Consider the following 8,407-nt stretch of genomic DNA (forward strand, 5'->3'; position numbering starts at 1 on the left):
CAGTTAACATGTGACGCCTTATTAAGCAGCGCCACCTGCTGGTAAGACATGGTACACTCAGGTTTCCTTTGTTTTTGTTCTGCTGATCACCAGTGGTCAGTGGTCCAAAATAACACAATAAAAGGAACAAGTCAGTGTCTTACAAGAAGGCAGCTCCACCAGTGGTCCCACTGCTGGGATTGGTAGCGTGTGACACTGAATCTTATATGTTAAACTCATGACGATTCCATTATCAGAGTCATCGAGCTGGCAGATAAATGTATACATGAGATTTCTTAGAAGAGCCTGAAAGGTACTGACTCCTGCAGCCACAAACATTTCACATGCACTGCACCATCTAGGTCTTTTTACTCATAGCATCATTATAAGCTACTCGGTCTCTGTAAGCTTGCTTTTTTGTAGTTTGACCACAGGTGTGCAGTATAAAGTGGTGTACAATATGTAGTGTGACCACAGGTGTGCAGTATAAAGTGGTGTACAATATGTAGTGTGACCACAGGTGTGCAGTATAAAGTGGTGTACAATATGTAGTGTGACCACAGGTGTGCAGTATAAAGTGGTGTACAATATGTAGTGTGACCACAGGTGTGCAGTATAAAGTGGTGTACAATATGTAGTGTGACCACAGGTGTGCAGTATAAAGTGGTGTACAATATGTAGTGTGACCACAGGTGTGCAGTATAAAGTGGTGTACAATATGTAGTGTGTCCACAGGTGTGCAGTATAAAGTGGTGTACAATATGTAGTTTGACCACAGGTGTGCAGTATAACGTGGTGTACAATATGCTCCGAACAGACACATCTTCACACGGACTGACATTACTCTTGATAGGCTGGATTTTGGTTCTTATGAGAAAAAAAACTTGATGACAAGCTGAAAGCAAGGCGAACTGCCCTAAGGACTAAAGCACACAGAGCGAAACAGCCGCTGAAGTAACGTTATCACACACTTCCGCATGCGAAGGTCCAGCCGCCTTATTTCCCACCCGCATTCCGGGAAGACCCGCCCCTACTCTGCCTCTAATTGGCTTACCTTAATCAAGCGAAGCCTACTAACCAATCGGAGGCAGGGTTTCTGAAGCGCTTCGGGGATAATAACGGAAGCGGTCCAGCCCACGTACGAGTTCAACAGCTGTAACGTGTGACCCGCCCTACTCTGCGTCTTATTGGCTAGTACGTGTTGTTTGGGTCGGGGTAGCCAATCAGACGGAGTAGGGGCGGCTCTTCGCGAAATGCGGGTGGGTATAATGGGGCTCCCGACGCCGACGTTTATTTTAACCCCATGTTCCCCGATCACCGGGCGCGTTCGTTAGTAGCGACTTGACGTAAGTTAACTATCTTTTCGAAACTGGAGGGGACACTCTTTGGGTTACGTTAACGTTAGCATTGGTCAACGTTTTGGTCAAATGTAGAGTTCCAAAATGTGTTTATTCGCTAATTAGATCGATTAACGCCAGCGATGCTGTTAGCACACAAAGCTAACGGCGGTCAGTTATTAGCTAGGTTAGCACAGCCGAGTGCCTTGTACCTTTCTACTTATTTTTATGGCTTGTTTGGCTCTAGTATCTAGGAAAGAATTTGGTCAAACTGTTATTTATCGTTTATTTATCCTATTTAATCATCAAATTTTATCAACACCGTGTGTAATGGGCTGGCCAGTATTATAGAACCAGCCCTAATAGACCTGGTATGACCTTAGCTAGAGGCTTGGCAACATGGGAGTAACGTCATAGAACTACCCCCCCCCCGACTGATTCACCTGCATTAATCCGTATGGGCAACTTTTTCAAATTCTTGCCTTAAAGTAAAATGTTAAAATGCAGTGCTTATCTAAAACATTTTTGCTTGTTTAAGGTATAATCTGTTTTGATCATTGTTTTCTCACGTTAGTGAACGTAATCTACTACTGCTACTTCCGGCTGTTCCCGCTGGGGGTCGCCACAGCGGATGTAATGGCATGGATTAACTCTTTCTGTCTCAGTCGCTCCCCCTTCACGAAATATGAAATATCAATCGATTATCATTTCCTTGGTCATGGCTTGCACGTGGGATGTCAGGCCAAACCACGCGTCTCATTTACGTTCGCAGCTGTGTTCGCTAAGCTGCAGAAAACGGCGTTAGTATTTACCACCCGCATTTCGCAAAGACCCGTCCTACTCTGCATCTAATTGGCTAATATTCGTTGCCTTCCAGGCGTCTTATTATTTTCTTGTTATTCGATACTATGTGTACAGCGCCAAATACATCACGTTTATGTAACTCGATGGTAACGATGATTGTGAAATGACCAATTACTTTTTAGAGCATATTGCTAAGCCCATGTCAAAGAGTATTCTGTAGAGGTAGTCCCACTATAGTAGATGCTTTAGTGACGATGAGTAATGCTGTTGAAAAAACTCTTCATATGAAAGAAGTAATGGCAGTTCTATACATAGATATTGAAACTGCACATGACTCTATGGAACGAATGGCTACTAATTAAAATGATTCAGCTTGGTATTAGAGGAAAGATGCATAACTGGATATTAGATTTTTTTTTTAAATCTCACTTTCAGGGTTAAAGTGGGATCAGATATGTCTAGTGGTTTAAAGCAAAAAATTGAATTCCTCAAGGAAGTGTAGCCCTGTCCTTTTCAATATTATGATAAACAATATATTTAGGGATGTAAACAGCAATATAAGTGCTTCACTATATGCAGATGGGGCAATCTGGAAAGGAAGGAGAAATGCTGATCATGATTAAAAGTCTTCAGAGTGCTTAACAGATTGTTGAAAGTTGGTCATATAGCTGGGATTTCAAGATTTCAGTTGCTAAATCATGTTATATGTTGTTTATACGGAAGAAAATACCAGTTAACATCCACTTATTTCTATACAGACAACCATTAGAGTGCCAGAATTCAAATATTAAGGGCTATGGTTTGATGAAAAGAACACATGGAATTCTCATATAAAACACGTAGAAACAAAATGCAAGAGAGGTTTCAACCTCATGAGGAATGTATGTGGTTGTGGCTGGGGGGCTGATAGCTTTCGCTGTTAAATATATACTGGGCACTAATAAGACCCATTATTGTTTATGGATGTGTAGTATACGGAAAAGCATGAAAACGATTTTACAAAGACTGGACAGGGTTAGGGGCTATGAGAACAAGTCCAATAAATGCTCTGTTTGTAGAAGCTGGTGAGTTGCCGTCACAACTACATTATAACTCTCTTAGACGAGAGAAATTTCAGTAGCGTATAGGGTTCAACTAAAAGGATGTGGAAAGGAACACAACACCATTGAGGTTTTAAGTGAATGCTGGGAATATACTAATGTCCCTCCATGGATTCTACCAGATCCAAATGTTAATTTACAGCTTCTAGAAGAAAAGAAGAACTGGTCAGTAACAGACAACATTCATCATATTGCTAAAGATCATGTTCAAAGACAATTCTTTAGATTTTTGGCAATATATACAGATGGTTCAAAGAATCCTGATGATGGACATGTGGGATTTGGTATATATATATATATATATATATATATATATATATATATATATATATATATATACTACCGTTCAAAAGTTTGGGATCACATTGAAATGTCCATATTTTTGAAGGAAAAGCACTGTACTGTTCAATGAAGATAACTTTAAACTAGTCTTAACTTTAAAGAAATACACTCTATACATTGCTAATGTGGTAAATGACTATTCTAGCTGCAAATGTCTGGTTTTTGGTGCAATATCTACATAGGTGTATAGAGGCCCATTTCAAGCAACTATCACTCCAGTGTTCTAATGGTACAATGTGTTTGCTCATTGGCTCAGAAGGCTAATTGATGATTAGAAAACCCTTGTGCAATCATGTTCACACATCTGAAAACAGTTTAGCTCGTTGCAGAAGCTACAAAACTGACCTTCCTTTGAGCAGATTGAGTTTCTGGAGCATCACATTTGTGGGGTCAATTAAACGCTCAAAATGGCCAGAAAAAGAGAACTTTCATCTGAAACTCGACAGTCTATTCTTGTTCTTAGAAATGAAGGCTATTCCATGCGAGAAATTGCTAAGAAATTGAAGATTTCCTACACCGGTGTGTACTACTCCCTTCAGAGGACAGCACAAACAGGCTCTAACCAGAGTAGAAAAAGAAGTGGGAGGCCGCGTTGCACAACTGAGAAAGAAGATAAGTACATTAGAGTCTCTAGTTTGAGAAACAGACGCCTCACAGGTCCCCAACTGGCATCTTCATTAAATAGTACCCGCAAAACACCAGTGTCAACATCTACAGTGAAGAGGCGGCTGCGGGATTCTGGGCTTCAGGGCAGAGTGGCAAAGAAAAAGCCATATCTGAGACTGACCAATAAAAGAAAAAGATTAAGATGGGCAAAAGAACACAGACATTGGACAGAGGAAGACTGGACAAAAGTGTTGTGGACGGATGAATCCAAGTTTGAGGTGTTTGGATCACAAAGAAGAACGTTTGTGAGACGCAGAACAAATGAAAAGATGCTGGAAGAATGCCTGACGCCATCTGTTAAGCATGGTGGAGGTAATGTGATGGTCTGGGGTTGCTTTGGTGCTGGTAAGGTGGGAGATTTGTACAGGGTAAAAGGGATTCTGAATAAGGAAGGCTATCCATTTTGCAACGCCATGCCATACCCAGTGGACAGCGCTTGATTGGAGCCAATTTCATCCTACAACAGGACAATGACCCTAAACACACCTCCAAATTGTGCAAGAACTATTTAGAGCAGAAGCAGGCAGCTGGTATTCTATCGGTAATGGAGTGGCCAGCGCAGTCACCAGATCTGAACCCCATTGAGCTGTTGTGGGAGCAGCTTGACCGTATGGTACGCAAGAAGTGCCCATCCAACCAATCCAACTTGTGGGAGCTGCTTCTGGAAGCGTGGGGTGCAATTTCTCCAGATTACCTCAACAAATTAACAGCTAGAATGCCAAAGGTCTGCAATGCTGTAATTGCTGCAAATGGAGGATTCTTTGACGAAAGCAAAGTTTGATGTAAAAAAAAATCTTATTTCAAATACAAATCATTATTTCTAACCTTGTCAATGTCTTGACTCTATTTTCTATTCATTTCACAACATATGGTGGTGAATAAGTGTGACTTTTCATGGAAAACACAAAATTGTTTGGGTGATCCCAAACTTTTGAACGGTAGTGTGTATATATATATATATATATATATATATATATATATATATATATATATATATAAAAGTCACACTTATTCACCACCATATGTTGTGAAATGAATAGAAAATAGAGTCAAGACATTGACAAGGTTAGAAATAATGATTTGTATTTGAAATAAGATTTTTTTTTACATCAAACTTTGCTTTCGTCAAAGAATCCTCCATTTGCAGCAATTACAGCATTGCAGACCTTTGGCATTCTAGCTGTTAATTTGTTGAGGTAATCTGGAGAAATTGCACCCCACGCTTCCAGAAGCAGCTCCCACAAGTTGGATTGGTTGGATGGGCACTTCTTGCGTACCATACGGTCAAGCTGCTCCCACAACAGCTCAATGGGGTTCAGATCTGGTGACTGCGCTGGCCACTCCATTACCGATAGAATACCAGCTGCCTGCTTCTGCTCTAAATAGTTCTTGCACAATTTGGAGGTGTGTTTAGGGTCATTGTCCTGTTGTAGGATGAAATTGGCTCCAATCAAGCGCTGTCCACTGGGTATGGCATGGCGTTGCAAAATGGAGTGATAGCCTTCCTTATTCAGAATCCCTTTTACCCTGTACAAATCTCCCACCTTACCAGCACCAAAGCAACCCCAGACCATCACATTACCTCCACCATGCTTAACAGATGGCGTCAGGCATTCTTCCAGCATCTTTTCATTTGTTCTGCGTCTCACAAACGTTCTTCTTTGTGATCCAAACACCTCAAACTTGGATTCATCCGTCCACAACACTTTTTTCCAGTCTTCCTCTGTCCAATGTCTGTGTTCTTTTGCCCATCTTAATCTTTTTCTTTTATTGGTCAGTCTCAGATATGGCTTTTTCTTTGCCACTCTGCCCTGAAGCCCAGAATCCCGCAGCCGCCTCTTCACTGTAGATGTTGACACTGGTGTTTTGCGGGTACTATTTAATGAAGATGCCAGTTGGGGACCTGTGAGGCGTCTATTTCTCAAACTAGAGACTCTAATGTACTTATCTTCTTGCTCAGTTGTGCAACGCGGCCTCCCACTTCTTTTTCTACTCTGGTTAGAGCCTGTTTGTGCTGTCCTCTGAAGGGAGTAGTACACACCGGTGTAGGAAATCTTCAATTTCTTAGCAATTTCTCGCATGGAATAGCCTTCATTTCTAAGAACAAGAATAGACTGTCGAGTTTCAGATGAAAGTTCTCTTTTTCTGGCCATTTTGAGCGTTTAATTGACCCCACAAATGTGATGCTCCAGAAACTCAATCTGCTCAAAGGAAGGTCAGTTTTGTAGCTTCTGTAACGAGCTAAACTGTTTTCAGATGTGTGAACATGATTGCACAAGGGTTTTCTAATCATCAATTAGCCTTCTGAGCCAATGAGCAAACACATTGTACCATTAGAACACTGGAGTGATAGTTGCTTGAAATGGGCCTCTATACACCTATGTAGATATTGCACCAAAAACCAGACATTTGCAGCTAGAATAGTCATTTACCACATTAGCAATGTATAGAGTGTATTTCTTTAAAGTTAAGACTAGTTTAAAGTTATCTTCATTGAAAGTACAGTGCTTTTCCTTCAAAAATATGGACATTTCAATGTGACCCCAAACTTTTGAACGGTAGTGTATATATATATATACTATATATATAAATAAAATCCAGTGAGTCAAGTAAATTCTTTATGAGAGACAGTACAAGCCTGTTTCATGCCATAAGCAATCATCAGCTATGGCATGAAACAGGCTTGTACTGTCTCATAAAGAATTTACTTGACTCACTGGATCATTTTGCTCCTTATTTGTTGAGCACGTTCCCTACCGTTGAGTGTTTCTTTTAACAAAGTTATATATATTAAGATGGATGCAGGAAATTTTTTTTTTAATGCATTTCAGTACAAATTTGTTTTGTATGTCATGAACTCATCAGCTGCCAATGTGATTAAACCCATGTTTAATCACAATATCTTAATATATAAGTCGATATAATCAATTATAAAGTCAATCAAATCTGCGTCAGTGGTGTAATTCACTGAAAGATGTACGAACCCAACTCGAAAAATGTCGGGACGGTATGGAAAATGCAAGTAAAAAAGAAAAAAAAAGAAAGCAGTGATTTCTAAATTTACTTTGACTGGTATCTCATTGCAGACAGTATGAACACTTTATTTCATGTTTTGTCTGGTCAACATCATTTCATTTGTAAATATACATCATTCCTGCCATTCAGGCCTGCAACATATTCCAAAAAAGTTGGGAGGGGGGGGCAATTTAGGGCTAGTAATGAGGTAAGACAATTAGATTTAGTTTAGTTTATTGTTTATTTGACAGGGACAACGCTCAATTTTACAATTGCACCAGAGTTAGCTGGCAGCTAATTTGCATCTGCAGTCCCTGGGCAGACAAACAAACAACAATTAATACAGAAGTAAAAACATAACAATACATAAGAAAACTATTGAACAGGCAGACAAAGAACAATCAAGACAAAATAAAAATGCGACAGTACATCAGAAAACCAATCTCAAAAGTTATAGATACAATCTGATCTATTTAAAACTGGATATAAATAGCAATCTGGCCTACATGACAACAACATAATGAATATGGATTTCATCTATTCAGCAACAGTAAATATAAATAGTAGTCTGACCTATTATCGACTTCACTGGGCTCCGAGGCGTCTGGGATGGACCATCACACAGTGGAGCTGTGTATTGTGGTCAGACGAGTCAGTATTTCAGGCCTTTTTTTTGGAGAAAGGACCGCCCACACCATTACCAGCAACAAGTCCAAAAGCCAGGTCTATCGTGATATGGGGTTGTGTCAGTGCCCTTGGCAAAGGTAACTTACACTTCCGCGATGGCACCATTAATGCCAAAAAGTACACATAGAGAGTTTGGAGCAACATATGCCGCCTTCAAAATGACGTCTTTCCCTGGGACGCCCGTGCATATTTCAACAACAAGATGCAAAACCACATTCTGCACAGGTGGCAAAGGCATGGCTGCGGAAGAAGAGGGTGCTGGACTGGCCTGCCTGCAGTCCCCACCTGTCCCCAATAGGGAATGTGTGGCACATTTTGTGACAACGAAGATCCCATACTGTTGCACACCTTAAGACCTCACTTTGGTGGCTTCAGTCTCTACGTGTCTTTAAGTGTTGTGAAAAGGATTGGCAAGATTAAAAAGTGGTAAATTCTTCATTGTCCCAACTTTTTTTTTTTTTGGAAATATGTTGCAAG

Source organism: Lampris incognitus, chromosome 4, assembly GCF_029633865.1.
Source record: "Lampris incognitus isolate fLamInc1 chromosome 4, fLamInc1.hap2, whole genome shotgun sequence".
Classification (NCBI taxonomy): Eukaryota; Metazoa; Chordata; class Actinopteri; order Lampriformes; family Lampridae; genus Lampris; species Lampris incognitus.